General features: G+C 39.6%; 1 protein-coding gene across 3 annotated transcripts in view; it reads left to right on the top strand.

Annotated features, from left to right (window-relative positions):
- Nucleotides 1–23208, top strand: part of Cysltr2 (cysteinyl leukotriene receptor 2) — a 68699-nt gene that overhangs the window by 30214 nt on the left and 15277 nt on the right. Inside the window, exon 2 of one of the 3 annotated variants that reach the window (XM_046454005.2) lies at nucleotides 19411–19472. The exons of the other annotated variants lie outside the window; for them this stretch is intronic. The gene's annotated coding sequence lies outside the window, so the exon portion shown is untranslated. The remainder of the gene's footprint in view (nucleotides 1–19410; nucleotides 19473–23208) is intronic. 3 annotated transcript variants of the gene reach the window in all.

Here is a 23208-nt window from a genome sequence, read left to right as displayed (position 1 = left end):
GAGCAAGAAGAATTAAAGAAAACATCCTAATAATGGTTACTGGCTGAGCAGTATCTATTTGAAAAGAATAGATCAGCGTTTGTGGTAGAGGCAGAAGCTCCAAGTGAGACTATCCTATAGGTAGAAGTGTGAGAATACAGTTCAGATTAGAACTCAGGAAAAGCCCCTTAAATTCTCCTGGCCTCAGCCCTTTATCTTTATTTGTAAAATTGAGATAATAATGCCAACTCAGTCTGTCTTACAAGATTGTCAAGCAGAGCAAATGAGATAACTTTAAAATTCTTTGGAAGTATAAAGTGAAAACAGGAGTTATCAAAGGGGACATCTGGGAGTCAGAGAGATGGGGTGGCAAAGTCCCCAGGGTGGATAAGTCCTTGACAATGGTGGCTTTAGCTGCTGATGGTGCACTGACTACCTGCCTGTTGGTCACTTAGTAGCCATCTCTGCTCTCAGTTGACATTCTTGCTTTGTCAGGAAATGGAAAGCATAAAGCTTCAGAAATCAGAGGAGCGGAGGTCTTGTGATGTGAGGACCCAATTCTATGGCATGACTAGACAGGAAATATGAGAAATGACTAGAGAGCTGGTTATTGGGCAGGAACTAATGACTTTATCTAAGTCACTTGAGATTCAGAGGAGGGCCTCACTGAGGTGAAAGGGATGGGGCAGGGCAGACATATTGTGTAGATTAGGAAGAGGAACATGGGAAAGAAATATCAACAGAAAGCACAGAATTGAGGGAGTTTAGGTGTAAAAGGACAAGAAGAAATGGGTCAGAATTTCAGCAGGTAAAACAGTTAGGTAAGAGGGGAAGAAACTAACATTTGGTTGACCTCTTGCTATGCAAAACTTCATTTGAAGCCCCAAACAATCCTAAAGGACTAGCTTCGTTAGTCTTATTTTAAGATGAAGATGCTAAAGGTCAACTAGAAAGAGAGGGTTGGGAGTCAAACCAGGACTACTGGATCTCAAGTAGAGTGTGCAGTAGTACCCCCTTCAGTGGTCTCAAGCAATTATAATTCAAAAGTAGAAAATTCCAGAAATAATAAGTTTAAATTTCATGCCAATAGAAATAGCATGATGGAATTTCATGTTGTCCCACTCCATCCTGTACAGTTCATGAATCATCCCTTTGTCCAGAGTATCCACATTGTATACTCTACCTGCCCGTTAATCACTTAGTAGCCATCTCTGCTCTCAGTTGACAATCTTGCTTTGTAATGCTTCTGTTCAAAAAATCCTTTCTTCACTTAGTAATGGCGCCAAAGCACAAGAGTAGTGAAGGATGCAAAGGAGGCACCAGAACATAAAACATGGAAAGACAGGGGTGGGGTTGTAGCTCAGTGGTAGAGCACTTGCCTCACACATGTGAGGCACTGGGTTTGATCCTCAGCACCACATAAAAATAAATAAACACAACTTAAAAAAAAAAGACATAGTAAGACAGATGAACTCTGATACTAAGCAACATGTCTTTTGCAGCAGCCACAGGACTCTCCCCTCATCCTTTCCCCTCACTGTGGGTGCTTTCTCAACTGCTGCTCCTTTATCAGCTTCCTGTGACTGGGTTGCACCTTCCCCTCTGATAACCTTGTTGCTAAATCCTCTGGTGATCCCTATCGATCACTTGGTCACTTACTTTTTACAGCAGCCTTCCTCTGGCCCCTGTGGCAGCACGTTCTTGATTCACCTCTTATCATTTGACCAATCTTTCCCATCATCCTTACAGCCTTTGTTTCTCTCTACCTGTCCCTTCATTGCTGATGTTCCCCAAGGTCCTGTTCTTGACCCTCTTTCCTTCTTTGTTTCCACAGCCCTACACAAGTTCTTTCTCTCTTCTGACTTCAGCTTCCACCTAGTGCTGATGTTCTCTAAATCCACAGGCTCACGGAGCTCCTCCACTGTTCTAGGCTGCAATGGGACACTTCCACTTGTCTATTACAGAAAACCTTCAAATTCAGAATTCCCAAATGGAACTCCTCATTTCTTTCCCCAAATAGCATCTTTCATGACTTTTATTAATGAAAAGTACCATTTGCCCCCCCCCCCCAAATATCCAAGAGGACCCTTAACTCCCCTTTGGCCTAGATTTCCACATCTAGCCCATCCACAGTGGGGTCAGCTGTTACTCCTCTATACCTTTCAATCCGATTTGGGTTAATTCACACCATCTGCCTTGGACCATCACAAGGACATACCTATTCATCTCTCTGCATGCAGGCTTGCCTCCCCCAGACTTTCCTCCATCTACTTCCAGAACCACCTATTTAAAGCCAGATCTTCTCTCCAGATCTTGGGGTTTCTCATTGCCCTCAGGATAAACCCAAACTCCTTAGTATGGACACAGGCCCCTTTTGGACCATTCTCTACCTTGCCTTCTTTGCCTGCTTCTCCTAGACTATACTGTGACTTCCCAAATCTGCCATGGGCTCTGGGCTATGGGCCTGCATATGTCTTGTTTTTTTTTTTTTTTTTGCTTGGAATCCTTGAACCTCTTCCCTTGGAACCTCAAGGAAACTCGTCGCTGGCTGCCTCCTTCCCCATGCACTCTCACCCCCTCTACATCTCTCTCTGAAGGTCCTTCTCATTTCGACCTTTGTCTTTTAACCTGTCCAAGTCATTCACCAAGATGGAAGTTTCTATAGGTTAGAGATCGTGTATATGCAGTTCCATGAGACACACGTGATGTTGTGGCTCAGAGCTTACAGCTGGGTTCAAGCCCCATCCCATTACCAACAGTGACCTTGAGCACATAAGCGACTCCATATCCTGCACTTTGGTCTTTTCAACTCTGATATGATAAAATAAAAACACCTAGAGCAGTTAACAAATAAGAGTACCAAGGGCTATTTGAGGATTAATTGAATTCATTCACACAAGGAGCTTGGCAGAATGTCTTGCTAGGGAGAACACAATATCGCTGGTCATTGCTCTTGTTGAATGACAAGTATCTGTGGCTGGAGGTGGGGGTGGGCTGATGGAGAAAGTGCACTTCCCAGAGCCCTTGGGCAGGGAGACTGGGAAGTTTGAAGTGGGAGCAGTGCTGGGGGCTGATTCAACCAGGCAGCCAAGGGTCCTGATGTCAGTTCACTGGGAGGATTTTCAATATGGAAGTTAGTAGTCTCAGAGACAGTGGTCAAGAGGTCAAAATATCCAGGAGGACCCTTAACTCCCCTTTTCCCTAGATTTCTACATCTAGCCCATCCAGTACTCAGAATAGCACTCAATAGCAACTAAGAGGCTTCTAGCATGGGAAATATACCCTCTAACAGGTTAGATGCTGCTGTCCTTTTGCTCAGGGCCACTCTACACAAAATCACATCAATAGTTTCTTATAAAGACAATGCACACTGCACCAACATCCATTCTGAGAAGATCATCTGCTCTTTAGTAGATAATATACCAGGTCAGGGCAGCTGAGTGTCTAATTGCACCTTGCTTGCCGCAGTCTGGCTGGGCACAAATCACGAGCCACTGAAGCAGGAACAAACTTTATTTTTAAACTGCAGGAAAACACTTCACACAGCTCCCGGGGAATCCTCCTGAACGCGCCAGGAGGCTTGTCCAGGAACCCCCAGCCGGAAATATCTCTCCCGGAAATCCCTCCTCCTGCACTTCCCCAACCAATGGGAACTCTCGGGGAATCCCCGGAAATCCCCATGAGAACTCCAAAATAGTGCGAGAACTCAAAAGTTGCGGCAGAGGCGGATAGTAATGCCTCGCCTGTCAATCAATACTGTTGGCAAAATGCCAGGGGCCATACAGACTCGGCCGTGGCTCTCAGCATCTCCCCCTTTTTGTTTAATTAAACAACAAGCAATGTGGCTTAGGGACCGTGCCTGTTAGGCAGTCCAATTCAACATATGGTCCTTACCCGTCATCGGATGAACTGACCTCTAGGCGTCAGCCTCCTGTCTTAGGTTGGTACCACCGCAATTGGATCATACCCGTCACTGACTACCGGTCCAGCATACAGCCATACTTGTGGATAGGCCTTTGCACCAGTGGGGGGGTGAGGTTCTTTGCCTCACCTCTGTTGGCCCCCAAATTTTAGACCATCACTAGTAGAAGGGAGGAGGATGCAAAATGCCATGACACTAAGCCAATTGAGGGCTCCTTTGAAAAATTGTACCACCGGTGACACCATCAGCAAAAATACTCCAGCACTACCACAATTCGCTGTACCAACAGATAGTTCACAATGCATACAAGTGATACATAGTCCAGGCAAGGTCTGCAAGCAATTCAAAGCAGAGGAATCTGTCAATATGTCCATTTCCTCCCAAAGTAAATCAACTCCTTAATTGAGCATTACTTGTTGAGTTATTATTCATTGATGCATCAGTTTTTACAGTTTGTTGTGGTAACTATCGAAGAAGCTGTAGTTTGGTTTTATCTTTGTCTTCACCGGCACTGGGATGAAGATAGGAATTCTGGCAATGATGCTAAGAAAAAAATTACGTAACATTCCAACAGGCACTAAGAAAACAATTTTTTGAACAATTTACATTATCCTGAACAGAATTATTAAATATAATGAGAAGGAAAGGTGAAAGTAAACAAACAGATCTGTTAACCTCCTTATTTGTTCACATATTAAAACAATTTTCAACAGCTGTTTACCCAATCTAAATTAAACCATTAAAATCACGTGAATAAAAAAATTCGGATCCATTTATTCATGAGCGCTCCTCATATATGATATATGGACATACGCACATACAGACATACAACACAAAACAGAAGTGTGCACACATAACATACAACACATAAGACAATAGTAAAGGCCTTGTAGCTTTACCTAGGTGAAATCTCAATTGCAATGCTTAAAAACTCCACAGTCAAAAAATAAAACTGATCAGAAAAACATTAACCTAGGTCTGTATGAGCTCAAAAATAAAATAGAACTTTATGATGTGGGAAAAGGCAAATAATAAAATAAATATTGAAAAAAGCATCCTGGTTAATCACTGTCACAGATGTAAGAATAGCCAAACTGGAGTTCTGGATATCAGCTGTTATGGATTTGAGTCAAATCATCTTCCTTTTGGCCTGTAGAAATTGTTTTAGTTAATCTCTCTGGAATCCAAATCGGCTGCTGTTCTCCCTGTGGAAAAACACAAACAGAACCCCGACTCCAGACAATCACTGGGTCAGGACCTTTCCATTGTCCTGTTAGAATATCCTTCCAAAGTACCTTAGGCTTATGTACATTTTTTGGACACATATGCCTTTCCGCAGCACTAAGCCCTGAGGAATCCAAATTTAAAAAGTTTAGAGTAAAAAGGGTTATTTTAAGTTTATCTTTGGGTGACATATACCCCTTTCCAATTCCCTCTTTTTGCTTTAGTAAGTACATTTTAATAGTTTGATGAGCTCTTTCAACTATGCCTTGTCCCTGTGGATTGTATGGAATTCCTGTTATATGAGTAATGCCAAATGATGAGCAAAATTGTTTAAAAGAGGTAGAAATATAACCAGGACCATTATCTGTTTTTAACTGTTTTGGAACGCCCACAGTGGCAAAATTTTGTAAGCAATGAGCTATAACATCTTTAGTTTTTTCTCCGGAATGAAGGGAGCCCATCAAAAATCCGGAAGAAGTATCAACTGTAACATGCAAATATTTTAATTTTCCAAATTGTGGCAAGTGTGTGACGTCCATCTGCCAAATATGGTTAGGTATCAGTCCTCTAGGATTGACTCCAAGATTAACTTGTGGTAAAAAGGTCACACAATTTTGACATTGTTTTATTATTTGTCTAGCTTGTTCCTTAGTTATTTTAAAACGCTTTTGTAAAGTATTAGCATTGACATGGAACCTTTTATGAAAATGTGTAGCTTCTTCTAGTGTAGAGAAAATATGTATGTCATGTGTAGTTTTATCTGCTAAATCGTTGCCCAAACTAAGGGCTCCAGGCAATCCTGTATGTGCTCTGATATGTCCTATAAAGAATGGATCTTTTCTGTCCCAGATTAGACTTTGTATAGCAGAAAACAAAGAGAAAACAGTAGAGGAAGGGGAAATCCTGCCAGCATCTTCAAGGGATACTATAGCATTAACTACATACTGACTATCAGAGAATAAATTAAATACAGAATCTTTAAACATCACAAAAGCTTGTAAAACTGCATTAAGCTCTACCTTTTGAGCTGATTGTTTGGGTACTAAAAATGTAAAAGTTTGATCAGGGGTAACTACTGCTGCTGTACCATTATTGGACCCATCAGTGAATACATTTGGAGCATTCATGATAGGGGTTTTTCTTGTCATTTTTGGAAAAACTACAGGATGCGAAGACCAAAAAGACAACAAAGGATTAGATGGTAAGTGATTATCAAATGAAACATTAGATTTACACATGATTATTGCCCAAGTATTTAACTCATTAGCTAACTCATCAATTTGATCCATAGTATATGGAGTAATAATTTTATTGGGAGAAATTCCAAACACTCCCTTTGCTGCTTTTATTCCTTTGAGTATTAATTGTCCTACAGCCTCAGGATACCTAGTAAGAATAGTGTTAGGAGAATAAGATAAATGTATCCACAATAATGGACCTTCTTGCCAAAATACTCCTGTAGGAATATTTTTTGTTGGTATTACAATAAATAATAAAGGCAAAGTTATATCAATTCTATCCAAATGCATATTTTCCATATATGTTTCAATAATTTTTAATGCCTTTCTTGCTTCAGGCGTTAACATGCGGGGTGAATTTGGATCTGATGGACCTTTTAGGATATCAAATAAAGGTCCCAACTCTCCTGTTGGTATGCCTAGATAAGGCCTTATCCAATTTATGTCTCCTAATAACTTTTGAAAGTCGTTAAGTGATTTGAGTTGATCTACTCGTATTTGAATTTTTGGTGGACGGACCATGGTTGAGGATAATAGAACTCCTAAATAATTAATTGGAAAATTTAATTGTACTTTATCTATTGCTATCTCTAGATTATAATTTTTTAATAAATTTGTAAGTGTGGCATAACATTCTAGCAATGTGTTTTTATCTTTGTGTGCTAACAATACATCATCCATATAGTGAAATATTTGTAGTTTAGGATTTTGATTTCTAAGTGGCTGGATTGCTTTGTTAACATAAATTTGACACATAGTTGGGCTGTTAGCCATCCCTTGAGGGAGTACTTTCCATTCATATCTCTGATCAGGACCTTCATGATTCAGTGCAGGGATAGTAAATGCAAAATGTGGACTATCCTCAGGATGAATTGGAATTGAAAAAAAACAATCTTTAATATCTATAGCTAAAACGTACCAGGTTTTTGGCAAAGCAGACAATTGAGGAATCCCTGTTTGAGCAGGTCCCATAATAACCATCTCATTATTAATGGCTCTTAAATCTTGCAATAATCTCCATTTACCAGATTTCTTTTTAATGACAAAAATGGGAGTATTGTAAGGAGATACGGAAGGTTGTATATGTCCCTCCGCTAATTGTTGTTTGACCAGGTCATGGGCTGCTTGTATCTTTTCTTTAGTCAGGGGCCACTGAGGAACCCATACTGGTCTATCTGATTTCCAAGTAATTTTTATTGCCTCAGTGACCCCTTCTGAAAACCCAGTCCATGTCTATTTATTCCCTGATCTATTTGAATTGGTGCTGCTATGCCTTGTTCTCCTAATCTTTTTTCTTTCCTGAAACCTTGTCTAGCCCTAATAGTGGGCGCATTTGGATTGATGTTATTTGTTAATGTCAAACCTAATTGATCTAGGACATCTCGTCCCCATAAATTTATAGGAAGATGATCCAATACATATGGCTGTATAGTTCCTTCACATCCTTCAGGATCCTTCCAATCTAATACCATTGCACTTCTATGGGGATTAGTCGCCACTCCTAGGCCTCGAAGCGTTTGAGTGGCTTGTTGTAACGGCCAATGTTTTGGCCATTCTTGACGAGATATGATGCTAAGGTCTGCACCTGTATCCAGTAGTCCATTAAATTCATGTCCTTGAATATTTAGTTTTAGCATGGGACGAGAATCTAAATTTAAAGACAGCATAGCCCAATCTACACCTGTGGAGCCTAATCCCCTGGAACCTCTTTCTATAGTACTACTGGAAAATTTATCATGTAGGCTGGGTATTATTAATAACTGTGCTATTCTATCTCCTGGTGAAATTACTGATATACCCTTTGGAGAGCTAGCTATAATTTTTATTTCACCTTCATAATCGGGATCAATTACCCCGGGACTTATCATAAGTCCTTTTAGCGTAGAAGAACTGCGTCCTAACAATAAGCCTACTGTTCCTTGGGGAAGAGGTCCTTTTACTCCTGTGGGAATGATTTGAACTCCCATCTCTGGAGTTAGTACTGCTCTGGCGGAGGCGCAGATGTCCAACCCTGCGCTTCCTCTGGTTCGTCTGATGAGAGATCTGATGGATAATGTGTCCTGGGCACTACCCTGATGGTGTTGCTGGGTTCCTCCATGGTGTTTCTGGGTTCCTCCAGTGCCCCGTACATTTGTGGTCGTGGGCCCCGGAGCATTGGGCCCCCCTGTCCGTTTTTTGGCAATGGAGCTCGATGCCTTTCTCCACGATATCGTGGGTAAACACTTGGTCCTTGTCTGTTTTTTGATAACAGAATACCCTCTATGGTGGTTTGAGAACAGCATTCATTAGCCCAATGTTTCCCTCTACGGCATCGTGGGCAAATACCCGGTATTCTATTCGTTTGATATCTAGCTTTGTTAAACCCTCCTCCTATGGGGCAACTCCTTTTAAAATGTCCTGTTTGATCACAATTATAGCATGTTTTTGGCCTGGCATCTAAAGCCTGTTGTACTGCTGCTAAGACTTGCCCTTGTTCATTAATGTCTCTACATAATTTAATATATGTGTTTAAATCTTCATGTCTCCATGGTCTAATGACCTCTCTGCAACAACGATTTGCTTGGTCATAAGCCAGTTGTTTTATAAATGGCATTGCCTGTTCTGTATCCCCAAAAATTCTGGAAGCTGCTTGAATAAGCCTATCTACAAATTCAGCGTAAGATTCATTAGTTCCTTGTATTACCTTAGATAATTGACCCTGTAAACCTCCATGCCCCTGTAAAGTTTTCCATGCCCTAACCGCATCTACAGCAATTTGTGCGTATACGCCAGGATCATATTCAATTTGTTGCCGTTGACCCTCATAAGGTCCTTTTCCTAACAACATATCTAGATTTCTTTGAGGGTAACCGGCTGCTGCATTTTGTCTAGCTGTCTCCCTGCAAAATTCCTCATTGGCAACCTTCCATAACAAATATTGTCCTCCATTTAGCACAGATTTACACATACTAGCCCAATCTGCTGGCGTCATGTCCAAGTTGGTAATGGATTCGACCATGCTTACAGTGAACGGTGCTTGAGGACCATAGGTTGTTACAGCCTCCTTTAACTGCTTCACTGTTTTGAAATCTAAAGCACGGTGAATTCGCTGCCCTCCTGCCTGCTCAAGTACAGGGCATGCTAATCTTTGAGGTCCTGTCTCAGGATCCCATCTATCAACTACGGGGTTTGAGGGCCACTCAGCTATCTCCATAGGGGGAGCTGTTGGTTGAATTACGCCCTCTGGTGATAGAACGGTGTTAGTAGCAGCCTCCTGTTGTAGCTTTTTCCCTAATAGCTGTTTCTCCTCTAAGCTTTCTTCCTTTAAATTTTCTTCCTCTGTCTGACTAGCTTGAGAGACCTTCTCTTTTGCTTGATCTAAAATGTCTTTCTCCATGGTCTGAACCTCTAACAATTTACTTAACACTCTTTCAGTTTGTTTTTTACTAATTTCTAATCTGTTATAAAGATAACGCAACCCAGTAAGATAACACAAAACAAAACCGAAACAGAATGAAACAAAAACGGAACAAAAAATCGTTGTATCAATTTTCCTATTTTCTTGACATGTGCATTTGTGGTCTATTTCTATCTCTTCCTCAGGGGCGAACAACTTCAAACCTTGAGCCAACCATTTTTCCCAATCTGCCTGAGAAAATTCTAGGGATAGGCAGCTTGAAACAAACACAAAACAAATCAAAACAAGAACACATTGTTTTTTAAAATGGTCACCCATTCTCTCGCCTTCCCTTAGGGGCAAGCAATTTCACTTACCCCGAAGCTTCAGACGTTCCCCGTACGGGCCACCAAATGCCGCAGTCTGGCTGGGCACAAATCACGAGCCACTGAAGCAGGAACAAACTTTATTTTTAAACTGCAGGAAAACACTTCACACAGCTCCCGGGGAATCCTCCTGAACGCGCCAGGAGGCTTGTCCAGGAACCCCCAGCCGGAAATATCTCTCCCGGAAATCCCTCCTCCTGCACTTCCCCAACCAATGGGAACTCTCGGGGAATCCCCGGAAATCCCCATGAGAACTCCAAAATAGTGCGAGAACTCAAAAGTTGCGGCAGAGGCGGATAGTAATGCCTCGCCTGTCAATCAATACTGTTGGCAAAATGCCAGGGGCCATACAGACTCGGCCGTGGCTCTCAGCACTTGCTTGCTACTGTTCTGAGTCAATGTGTTGCTGCTATATGTTTGTGTCTGAGCACTTTGGTCTTTTAGGGCTCTGTAGGCAGGACACGGTCTGTACGTAAGGACTGAAGGTGAACACACCTGGTGAATGCAAGGTGACTGACTGTCCATAGTCAGGGAGGTCTCTGTGCCAAGGTCTAATAATCCCAGGAGAATATATCAAAGATATTTTTTCATAAATAAAAATAATTTCTTTGCTATGACCAGGAAAATATGCAAAATATCAATGTAAGCTATTTATCCCCATCAGCTTTTAACTGGTCACTGAAAACCTGTGTGTGGGGTTTCTTCATTACTCAAGTATGAAATCCCTACCTGCTACTGCTGATCTCTGTTTCTTCTTTGTTGTTCCACTATAGTAAAGCTGCAGGAGAGCAAGCCTTAACTCTTTTTTGATTCGGAGCCTCCTCTCAGTACTGGAAGCTGTGCACATGCTCAATCCTGCCCCATTAAGACAGTGGAAATTACATGACCCAATTATTTTCCAGTTTCCCTTGCATTTACCTCTTCATATATTTATTAGATTCCTCTTGCATACTTAATTGTCTGGTTGACTGATTTTTACAGTTACATCTAATAGGGAGGTTTTCTTCCTTTTTATTTTTAAGGTTTGTTTGTTTGTTTGTTTTACTGGCTAGGGAATGATTACGGTGTGACATAGTCACATGTATTTTACATAGACAGGAAAAAAAACAATCAAAATATCTTAAAGGTTTCTCAAGAAAAAAATGTGGAGCTACATGCAGTTTTGAATCTGGGCTGGCCCTATTTCTGCAGGTGTCCTTTAACCACATGATATTTCTAGGAAGGGTGATGCTGTGTTTTCTCTCTTTAACTTTCCAGTAAATTAAGATGTTCTTGGTATCAAAACCCTCAGCTTCTTCGGTTATCCTCTCCCTCCAACAGGGGCTGTTTGGCAGCTGTCACCCCATCCCACCCCACCCAGGTAGGCCCTGTGAGGCCCAGCACCAACCCCAACCTCAAGCCAAGGAATCAAAACAACTCTGGGACTCAGTGTTACCCTCAGTGATGATCCGCTTCTGATCTTGTGCCTTGATTCTAAAATTAGGCTTTCCTCTCATTCCTGAGATTTGGTTCCCAACTCAATAGGGTATATGGCCTTCTGTCCCAGCATCCCTGGCTTGAGCCACCTCTGTGCCCAAGACTTTACCTAACATGCTCCCTAGGACTCAGGGCCTGCTTGTACTGACCAGGCCTCCTCCCAGGGGAGGAGTCCAGGACTGGGTCACTCTCCAGCTTCCCTTCTTACCTTAACCCAAGTCCTGCTGGACTTTAGACGGAGCAATGGTGGTCTTCATGGTTAAAGACTTTGAAGATTCGATTGCTGTCTATTCTACTGTTCCAGACCCTTCTCAGCTTCTTAGATATAAACTTCTTACAGAAGTTTATACCTGGTTCCAACATCAAATTATTCTTTGGAAGGAATAGATCAGGATCATGGAGTGATGTTGTCTTGAGAGATTTTCATTATAAACATGTCAGAATAATCTGAGAGTAGTCAGTGTTCCCGTAGAGTGGGCCTTTTTAAGAGACACCAACAGGAGTTGTCTTTTTACACCTCATGTGAATGGGAGAGTTCATTTCATTTCCTCATCCCTGGTGGCCAATGGAATGATAGAAGTTGAAGTCAGATCATCTCTACATTCATTCATGAGTTTGGAACAGTGAGGGAGCAATTGCCCTGTGCCAAGTACCCTACGTGGCACATACACTGACTCATATAACACTATGGCCACTCTATGAAATGGATTGAATCATGTCCCACCAAATGATATGTTCAAGTCCTAACCTCAGGTGCCTATGAATGTGACTTTATTTGGAAACAGGTTCTTGGCAGATGTAAGGTTAAAATGAGGTCATACTGGGTGAGATGAGCCCTGAGATCAACATGTTGGGTGTTCTTAAGAGAAGACACAGAGGTGCAGACACTCACAGTGGGAAGATAATGTGAAGACACAGAAGAAAAGCACCATGTGATGAGACATGAGTTTGGAGCAGAATGTCTGTAAGCCAAGGAATGCCAAGGATTGCTGGGAACTAGCAGAAGCTAGAAGAACTCTAGGCAAGGAAGAATTCTTTCCTCGAGCCTTTGGAGGAAGACTGGCCATACTTGCAACTCAATTTCAGACTTGTAGCCCCCAGAACTGTGAGAAAGTAAAGTTCTGTTGGTTTAGGTCACCCAGTGTGTGGTACTTTGCTGAGGTAGCCCTAGGAACCAAATACAATCTCCATTTCACAAAGGAAGTAAGGGTGCTCCAAAATGCTAATTTATTCAAGAATAAATGCTTAGGCTCCCTGATTCCAAATACTTTAACCCCACATGCCCCCACTCCCTTGCTAGTTGATCTGGTCCATCAGGAGGGGGCTCCCTTTCTCATTCAACAAAATCATATTCTAGATAAATTACAGGGAGTTAGAATCTGTTAATGTGCAAAAAGGTTTTCACTGTCAAAAAAAGTTGGGGAGGGAAACTCTATGCAAATCTTTTTCTGTGGGATCCCAAAGAGCCTTTCCAATGCATTATGAATCTCTAAGAGAGGGATATTAGAGCTGGCTGTGTTTTTCAAGCCGCGTTGATTATGGAAGCTTTTTCTTTTCAAAGCATCTTGTGGAATCCATGTTCTATGGAAGATACCTTGGAAAGTGCTCAATGAAAGGGGAAAAAAAAATAAACTCTCTCTTTCATTATATTATTTTCACACTGACCATGTTTGTGAGTTCCATCTTCTCTGAAGAACAAGTGAAAAACATTCTTGCTGCATCAGAAATACATTTACAAACCATCTATTTGGGCAGGGTAAATTAATGCTGTACAGTACCTTTTTTTGACATTATGTGGCTTCTCAGGGACAATGTCTTCTAGAGAAAGCCCATTAAGACAAGACTATAATTGAACGAAGTTGGGTGTATGAACTTACATCTGGGGAGAATGCACACCATTGGTACAGTGAATTCTTATAATTTTATGTTGCCTAAACATCCCTTTTAAATACAAGCTTAACTTATTTATACCAAAACCAGGACTCAGTCACCCTTGCCACTGTTTGCAGATCTCCACTCCATCCCCCAGGTCCTCACTGTGCTCAATCCAGATAATAACTGCCTTATACAACCACCTCCAGGGACCCCCTTCCTATAGGATGTGCTCAATCCAGATAACTGCCTTATACAACCACCTCCAGGGACCCCCTTCCTATAGGATAGCTAACGTTTCCTTCTGACTGGCCTTGCTGACCATGTTCCATATGGACTGTGAAGACATGTCACAAGGACAACCTTACTCACAGTGTTGTTCCTGGAACTCATGTCTGCTTGCTTTAAATCCACCAATGAGAACTGCCCACAGGAAGCCCAGGACCCAATAAAGACCTTGGCCAGTGGTCCCTCTCTCTCCCCGCCTGTACTTCCTGACCTCCCTGTGCTTGACCTCCAGAATCTAATAAGAAAAATCTTTATTTTTCTTTTATGTAAGAAAAATTTTTATTTTTCTTTTGTGTCTCTCCTAATCATCGAAAGGGTGCTCTTCAACTTAAAGATTCTAAATTAAAATAACTGAAAACAGATGTCTTAGAAAAAGAGCATTAGACAGGAATTATCATAGGATTTGTGATCGTGTTAGGTAATTTGGGGATAGAATTCAGGGAAACAGGACTTTTCAGAAAACAAACATGGTTATTAGTTCTTGTAACAGATTTTGAAATTGAGGACCCAGATTCTGAAATTTTTACACCCAACAAATTAAAATATGTTCCTCAAATCTGCCTCCTTTGTTCTAGACATGCAGGAGGTCCTTTTGCCCCTGAGTCACAGACTGTAGTATTTATGCAGGTGCAACCAGAGTGTTTACTCTAACATAAATTTCTCTTTGGTTCGCTAAGAAGAAATTAGGGACAACGTGATTATCCATGACAACTCTGCCTAATGGATTTAAATTTAAAACTGGGCTTCCGGAGTGGAAGTTGTATAATTTGTGACTTTTTCCTGGCTCCGAGACAAATTTTGGATGGTCCTTTCCACTTGCGTGATCCCAGCTGTGGTTGTCATTGCTCGCAAGGCCTGCAGGTCTAGGAGTCAGGTCACCCTCCACAAGTGCTCTCAAGGAGCCTGAGCTTGCCTTGAAGATGTCATGGATTCTTTTAGGGAAAACATGATTCACTGAAGGGATGATTGTTTAAAACATCTGAAATTCTCTAACAATTATCCTGACTACACAGATAAGCTCATGTGTGACAGGCAGGAGTAAGCCTGATGTCCCTATAAGGTCTGTCCTAGTGGGGCACACTGGATTAATAATGGGCATTTAAGAATCATGGATCAGGCTGGGGTTGTGGCTCGAAGGTGGAGCTCTCACCTAACATGCATGAGGCACTGGGTTCGATCCTCAGCACCACATAAAAATAAAATAAAGATATTGTGTCCACCTATAACTAAAAATAAATATTAAAAAAAAAAGAATCATGGATTACTCGGGCTGGGGTTATGGCTCAGCAGTAGAGTGCTCGTCTAGCATGGGTTTGATCCTTAGCACCACATAAAAATAAATAAATAAAATAAATGCATTGTGTCCAATTACAACTAAAAAAAATATATATTTTTTAAATCATGAATCACAACAGACTCAATTTGATCTTTGGTTGTCGGGGAGTGTTACTTGAAATGGACAGGTTCCTTCAGAGGAGTCAGATCTTGCAAAGCAGTCTGGAACATCCCTCAGGGAAATGGAGTGACTGTGTTTATCCAGGAGAGGCCAGATCTTTGTCCCCATTCCTGCAGGGTTAGGTTTTGCTGATAGGGTTATAAAGACCTCAGCAGAAGTCTTTGGTTGATGTGGGGTCAATGTACAATGTTTATAAGCCTGGCATCTGGTATAAATTTTGTAAGAGAAATTTACACATCAGAGGGTTATGCAGATATATTTATCTTTTAATACTTAAGCCAGTTATTAAATCCCATCCACAATCAATTAAATTCAAAACAGTTATCTATTGTCTGGACAAAATGCACCAGAGAGCTTTGTTTGTTTCCTAAAGTGGCAAAAGACCACTAGCGTCAAAAGTGGTAGGATGAAGATAAGGGACATTATGTCAGTTAAGGGAGGTGGCCCAGGTACCATGACAGACAAGAAAGTCAGCAGAGAAAAGGAAAGAAAACAGTGTGCTAAAAAGCCAGAAAAGTCATTCTCCCTGCTCCCCGTCAAAAGCTGTTTCTGTAGTTAGTAAATTGTCACGCTGCTTTGGACAGGAGGCAAATTACTGTAAATTAACAGCTTCTGAGGAATTTCTAAAAAATCTTAAGCTTGAGGACTCTTAAAGGAACAGTCTTCCAGTAGTTGGGATGCAAGGTTTAGATACATGTTTTAGCTGGAGACATGAAGCCAGGGTTAAACTTTTGGAGTCTTTGTGCTGTGCCTTTATAACAGTACCCAGTGATGTTCTTTCCATCAGGGTCTAAGGGCTTTTTTTCTGTTGTCTTTTCCAAAACAACAAAAGTCTCGGGTTCAGATCACACAGAGGCTGCTTAGGGGGCTATTTTGAAACTAGAGCTTCCTGGCAATCTTCCCCTCCGATTGTAGCAGGACAGAATCAAGGACTAGAAGCAATCCTGAATGCACGGGGCAGCCTCTTCTGTCCCAGAAGGAGATAATGTGCTTGACCTGCAGGAGGCTGAGCTCACCGTGGTCAGGCCAATGGAATCCAGTGGCCCTTGGTCATTTGAGGGCTTTTGAATTCCTTTAGTCCTCATCACTTTTTGTGGTGTTTGTTGATGATAAGGACAGAGAAGTTTCCATGTAGAAGGTAAAACTTCACTGTTATTTACTAATTATACCAGTGAAATATGTGTCTGCCTCTCTTCCTGGAGAGGAGAGCTGGGATTTCCCAAATTGGGAAAACAAAATGAAACAAAAGTTTTAAACCATCATAGACATGGGCGCTCCAGCAAAGAAAAGCCTTAGTACATTCTGAGAATAGAGGACTATAACCAGAACATCTTCATAGGCCTGTAGGAGAAGTTCAAAGTGGTCTCCAGCCGTGGGTCATCACATTTTACTTCTCTAGCCTTAGCATGATTGTGCCAATCTGGGCAGGGCATGCATTGGGACATCTTTGGAAATACCCTTTAATCATCCCTTGGATGTTGGTTTAAGATCATTGTCAGTTTATCTCTGCTCTTGTAGTAATATCATGAAGAAGCTTTGCTAAACTTTATTTTCATTATAGCTCTCTCCCTAGGTAATGGCAAGTAGCTCAAGGTTTCCTATCCATCCTCTATTTTAGAGAGGTTTTTCTTTCTTTTTTTTTAGTCTCAGGAGATCTTTTTATTTCTAAAGTGTTTTGAATGCATGGACTGACTCATCTAAATTCACGTACCTTAAATAAATATGTTTCCTTTTATCTTTTGTCAGCTGGCAGGTCTGTGGGAGGGCAATTGATTTAGCCATTGGAACTTATTTTATTTATAGGAAAAGCTGCATTTCAAGGGAAATGTCAACAATAGCATAACCTACGTCACAATTCCTAGCTTTTGTGTTTTAGTATGAACCAACATCAAAGTTAAGTCAGAGGTATCCAAAGAGACTCTAGAAGTTTCCTGTAAGATATGGATAGTTCCCTCACAGAGGTACCCAATCATAGGCACATTTTTCTACAGATGAGGAAAGGAGGATCACTGGGTTTAGAGTGTTGGCAACGCATGCTGATGTTTCATGAATAATAAAACTTCATAAGAGATTGGGTGACTAAGCAATCCAGAATTATCTTTCTTTTACTTTTTTCCCTACTGGAGGTTGGACTCAGGACATTCTACCACTGAGCTACATCCCCAACCCTTTAATTTTATACATATATATAATTTATTATATTAATATTATACATAATATTAATATAATAAATATATTTTATTATATAAAATATTATATATATAATTTTTTTTAGATAGGATTTTGCTAAGTTGCCCAGGCAGGCTTTGAACTTGTGATTCTCTTGCCTCAACTTCTTGAGTGTCTAGGATTATAGGCATGTGCCACTGCACCCAGCTTGTAATAGTTTAATACTTTTAAATGTCAAAGGATATTTAGATTTCTAATTGTTCCCTTTGTCCTTTTTGTCATAGGGTAAAGAAGAAAATCTTTGTTAGTGACCATTGTAATAAACTCAAAGATAGTTAAGGCTCCAAATAGCTTGATTATTCCGATTTGGGGCCCTGAATTTGTGAATAAAAGAATCAAGAATAGTTTCTTGAGGACACAGATACAAGGCATATATATCTAGGGTCAAGAAATAACTATAGGCAACATTGTGAAAACACAGAGTTAACAATAGTTAACAGGAATTTTTATTTTTGTTAAAACAAGAAATCTTTTTAAAAATTATTTAAAACTATGTCAAAAGGATTGAAAGTTAACAATATTTTATGTTGCAAAGAAACCTTTATTCACACGGACATAAAAACTTAATCATTTTATATTTTAAAAGACCCAAATTCTAATTTTACTTTTTGTACATTATTCATTAATAATCTGTAATAAAGACCCTATTAATATGCCTTTACATGTATCAATTTAGGCACACACAAATATATAAGTAAACAAATAAGTAATGAATTTGAAGTGTTAACTACAGCTTTTAAATTAAATCTACTAAATAAATCAATGTGTGTCATATTAAATTTACTATCTCTATAAATAGTTTCAACTTTACTAACGTTCCTAATTAACCAGAAAATCATATTCATTATCCTGTATGTATATTTGTATTTCTTTATATATTAGTCACCTTTCCATTACTATAATAAAATACTTAAGGCAATTAGCTTATAATAAGAGAAAAGATTTATTTTGGTGGTTCCAGTCCATGATTAAATGGCTGATTTGGGTCTCAGAATATTAAGAGAGGAGTACATGGTAGAGCTAATTGCTCATCTCATTAGCCAGTAAGGGAAAAAAAAAAAAAAAAGGAAGAAGAGATCAGGGTTTCCAATCCCCTTCCAAGGGCTGTCCCCTGCGACTTAAGGATCCTCCACTAGTCCCTATCTCCTAAAAGTCTGTGGCACCTCTCAATAGCCCCACCCTGTGGAACAAGACCATGAACCTTTGGGGGTTACTATCCATATTCAAATCATAGCACTCTGAATTAACCATTTATATTAATAATCATCTTTCACCCAAGTTGTCAACCTTCCTTTTCTATACACACAGAGAGAAATGGTTTAGATGATGTCTAGTAACATTTATTTCATACAATTTAAGCAATTTTGATGTATAAGCATGTACTATCATTCAAAGGCTTCTGCTTATTTTGTTAGTCTATTGCCATTAAAAAATAAAGTTAAAAACGATCTTAATAATCAGTATTTGTATCTTTTCCTTATTTAGAAATCACCTAGGCAAACTTTTTAATTAACCCTTTGTCTAAAACCTTAAAGTTAGTTAAGGATCAGGAAATAGAATTTTAGCTAACACATTAAATCCTCATGACTTATCACATTGTAAGAATTTCATAAAATTAAACCTTTGAAAGGGCATTCATTAGTATTAATATAATTTTTATATGTATAATATTAGTTTTAAATAAGTTATGAAAATAGTAGAAGCATACGACCAATGTAGGAAATCCAGTTTAATCAAAAGAATTTCAACCCTGGCCTTGTCCAAATCAAAATACTGTGCTGTTATTAATTTTCATAGTAAGGTAATTTTCTGAAGACTGTGACTCATGGCAAAAAATTATACTTCTTTTAACTTGAAGATCATGCTTTTTTTTTCTTTTCTTACAATAATGAAGACTCTCATGCAAATATACTTTCAAGCTCCACAGAAAGATACAAAGTTTAATAACTCTTTTTTTTTTCCAGACATTTTGACTGGTTATCTGGATCTTCTAAGAATGTGCACATAAAAAGTGAAGGACTCTTGGGTAAGGTGACCATTAATTTCCTAGGACAGGAGAACAGAGGGGAAGCGGAATAGAGAAAAAGAGGAGCCTGCTTCAGATGAAAACGAAAATTAGCACTGAAAAAGCCTAATTAGGCGCCCTCCGAAAAGAGAGGGAATAAAGTTATCTAGAGAAGAGCAAATTACAAAGATAACACAAAAAAAACTTGTATTAAAAATGATTTAAGGGGCTGGGGTTGTGGCTCAGAGGTAGAGCGCTCACCTAGCATGCATGAGACACTGGGTTCGATCCTCTGCACCACGAAAAGATAGAATAAAGGTATTGTGTCCACCTACAACTAAAAAATAAATATTTTTCAAAAATGATTTAGGTCTTTGGCAACTTTACCAATTAACATAATTGAAAAGTCAGCACTTAATAATCCCCAAAGAAGGGACATAAAGGGCGGCTACTGTGTCTCCAACTCTAAACAAAAGAATCTCTCAGAAAAAAAGAAAAAGGAAAAAAAAAAAAAAGAATATCTCTTGGTAAACAAGACAATCTTCTCATGAAGATCTCTTCACTTTTTGTTTGAAAGTGTCCCTCATTAAATAGTCTATATCAGGGTCCCCCGAAGTAGCCATTGCAATTTCAGATTGTCACTGGTGAAATTGTACCCATCAGAGGGACATAACCACGTAGACCCGGGTTACAGGGAGGAAGCTGAAGGCAGAGGTGTCTGGCCTGGAGGAGGGCAGTTTCCGGTTGAGCAGAGCCCACTAACGCTGCAGTGGATTGTAAAGATGGCTCCTGTCGGACTTTGTGTCTCTAGAATTTGGGCAAAGGTCACTTGTCTCCAATCAGGGCTAAAAAAAAATGAAATAAAGTAGTTCTCACAGTCACAAAGATAAGGCAGAGGAAGTTCTTAAAGTTTTGAAATGATGACACAAAGTTTATCCAAAGGACAGTTTGTGCAAAGAATGCTGAACTCCCAGCCCAGGGGTCAGATGGACGGCAGACTTAGGGGGCTTCTGCTCCTCCATTCCTTATAGATTTTTCCTCTTACTGACAAACAACATTCAGGACAATAGATCATAAAACAGATGTTAGAAGCTAGAAAACAAATTTTCCAACTTATCAGATTTACAAGTCCAATCATAACTAAAACCTTCAGAAGATTTATTCCTAGGAGGGAAAGATGAACACTCCGCTGAAGGTTCTCACAAACTGTTAGCTTTAGCTCTCCTTTCAGGGTGAACTTCTTTCAGCCATGGGCAGGGGTCTCAGAGCTATGCCCGGAGGGGAGGGCACTTGTTCCAGGCAGCAAGGACTTCAGGTGGATCTTGGTGAAACTCTATTCCTGTCACTGTTCCCCAGCCCAGGACCACTGACACACACTTGTAATTGAATAAGCCGCCTTCATTACTAATTGAGGTGGGGCCCCTGGGGGTCTTCTCCCACTTCCCTGAGATTATTTCTGCAGCTATGGAGTGTGGACAGGTTGCAGGGGTGAGGGGGAGGGGGGGAGGACCTTATGGATCTAACAAAAGAATTATGGAGCAGTTCTTTTGAGATGAAATTCTGCAACCATCCCAGGATATTCGTTTCAAACCACACTTAAACTTTTAATTTTAGTTAATCTTGTCTTTTTGAGATAATTACATATTCCTATACAGGCGTAAGAAATAACACAGAAATCCATTGTATCCTTTTTCCCTGTGGTAACTTCTTGTAAAACTATAGTATAATATCACAAACAGGATATTGACTTTAATACAGTTAATGATACAGAATAGTTCCACTACTATAAAGATTTCTCAAATTGCCCTTTTATAGCTACATCTACTTTCTTCCTACCCTTGCTGCTTTCTTAATTCCTGGCAACTACTGATCTAATCTTCTCACTTCTATGATTTTGTCATTCCAAGTGTGTTATATAAATGGACTCATACTGCAGGTGATCTTTTGAGATTGTTTGTTTTTTCATGCAGCACAATTCCCTGGAGATTTATCCTAGTTATTTTATGTATCAATAGTTCTCTTTCATTGCTGAGTAATACTCCATGGTATATATGTACCACAGTTTGTTTAACCATTGAAGGATAGCTGGGTATTTCAACTTCGGGGCTACTACACATAAAGCTGCTGTAATCACTCATAGACAGGTTTTCTTTTGAAAGTAAGTTTCACTTCCCTGGTGTAAATGCCTGGGACACAATTATCGGATTATATGGCAGTTGCATGTTTAGTTTTAAAGAAATTGCTGAAATTGTTTTCCAAAATGACTGTATGTATCATTTTACATTATCACCAGTGATATATGAGTGATCCAGTTTCTTTGTAAATGGTGATGTCACTATTTTACATGTTAGCCATTCTAACAGGTTCATAGTGATATTTCATTGTGATTTTAATTTACATTTCCCTAAGGTTTAGTGATATCAATCAATCGTTCATGTGCTTGTCTGTTATGTGTATATTCTCTGAAATGTCCCCTTATGTCTTTTGTACATTTTCTAATCATATTTGGGGGAGGGGGTGCTGGGGATCAAACCCAGGGCCTTGTGCATACAAGGCAAACACTCTATCAACTGGGCTATATCCCCAGCCCTCTAATGGTATTTTTAACTGTTAAGTTTTGAGAGTTCTTCATATATTCCTTTGTTAAATATGCAGTTTGCAAATATTCTCATACCATCTGTAGCTTGTGTTTGTGTCCCTTAATAGGACTTTTTTGTAGAGCAAAAAGTTTTCATCTTGATGAAGTCCAATTTGTTGATTTTTCTGTTTATAGATCATGTTTTTGGTTCTGCCTAGCTCTAGATTCCAAAGATTTTTCTCCTGTTTTTTTCCTAAATATTTTATAATTTTACATTTTGCGTTAAGTTCATGTTTCATCTTAATTAATGTTTGTTTAAAGTGTGAGGTTTAGTTCAAGGTTTGTACTTTTGCTCACGGGCATCCTATTGCTCGGCATCTTTGAAAGACTCTTTCTCCAGTTAATTGCCTTTTTCATCTTTGTCAAAAATCACTTGGGCATATTTGTGTAAGTGTATCTCTGGGATTTCTATTCTGTTCTATTGATCTTCTTGTCTATTCTTCAGCCCGTACCACATAGTCTTGATTACTGTAGCTATAAAATAAGTCTTGAAATTAGGTAAATGGATTGTTCCTGCTTTATTCTTTTTAAAATGTTTTAGTTATGCTAGTTCCTTTGCCTTTCTATGCAAATTTTAGAATAATCTTGTTCATTTCTAAAAAAAAAAATCTGACTGGAATTTTATTGAGATGTGCATTAATTCTTTCCATCAATTTGGAGAAGGCTGACAATATTTATGCTGTTGAGTCTTCCAATCCATGAACAGGGCTGTTTCTCTGTTCCTTTAGAACTTTGTTTTCTTTCATCAGCATTTTGTAGTTTTCAGCAGGAAAGTCCTGTTCAAGTCTTGCTAGCATCATTCCTAAGCATTTCATCTGATTTTTGAGTGAGTATAAAGGGATTACATTGTGGGCTGGGGTTGTGGCTCAGTGGCAGAGCACTTGCCTAGCATGTATGTGGCACTGGATTCTATTCTCAGCACCACATAAGGATAAATAAATAAAATACAGGTCCATTGACAATGAAAAAGATATTTTTTAAAAAGGGGATTGCATTTGTAATTTTAGTGGGTCTACGTGTTCCCTTTTGATATTATGGGAAGATAATTAATTTTTGTATGTATCTCTTGTATTCTACAATTTTGCTGCATTCACATATTAGTTCTAGAAGGTGTGTGTG

This window comes from Marmota monax, unplaced genomic scaffold, assembly GCF_021218885.2.
Source record: "Marmota monax isolate L192 unplaced genomic scaffold, Marmota_monax_Labrador192_F-V1.1 WCK01_AAM20220418_F8-fsc00011, whole genome shotgun sequence".
In the NCBI taxonomy this organism is placed as follows: domain Eukaryota; kingdom Metazoa; phylum Chordata; class Mammalia; order Rodentia; family Sciuridae; genus Marmota; species Marmota monax.
The sequence above is the reverse complement of the archived record's forward strand: the minus strand, read 5'-3'. Positions and strand labels throughout refer to the sequence as shown.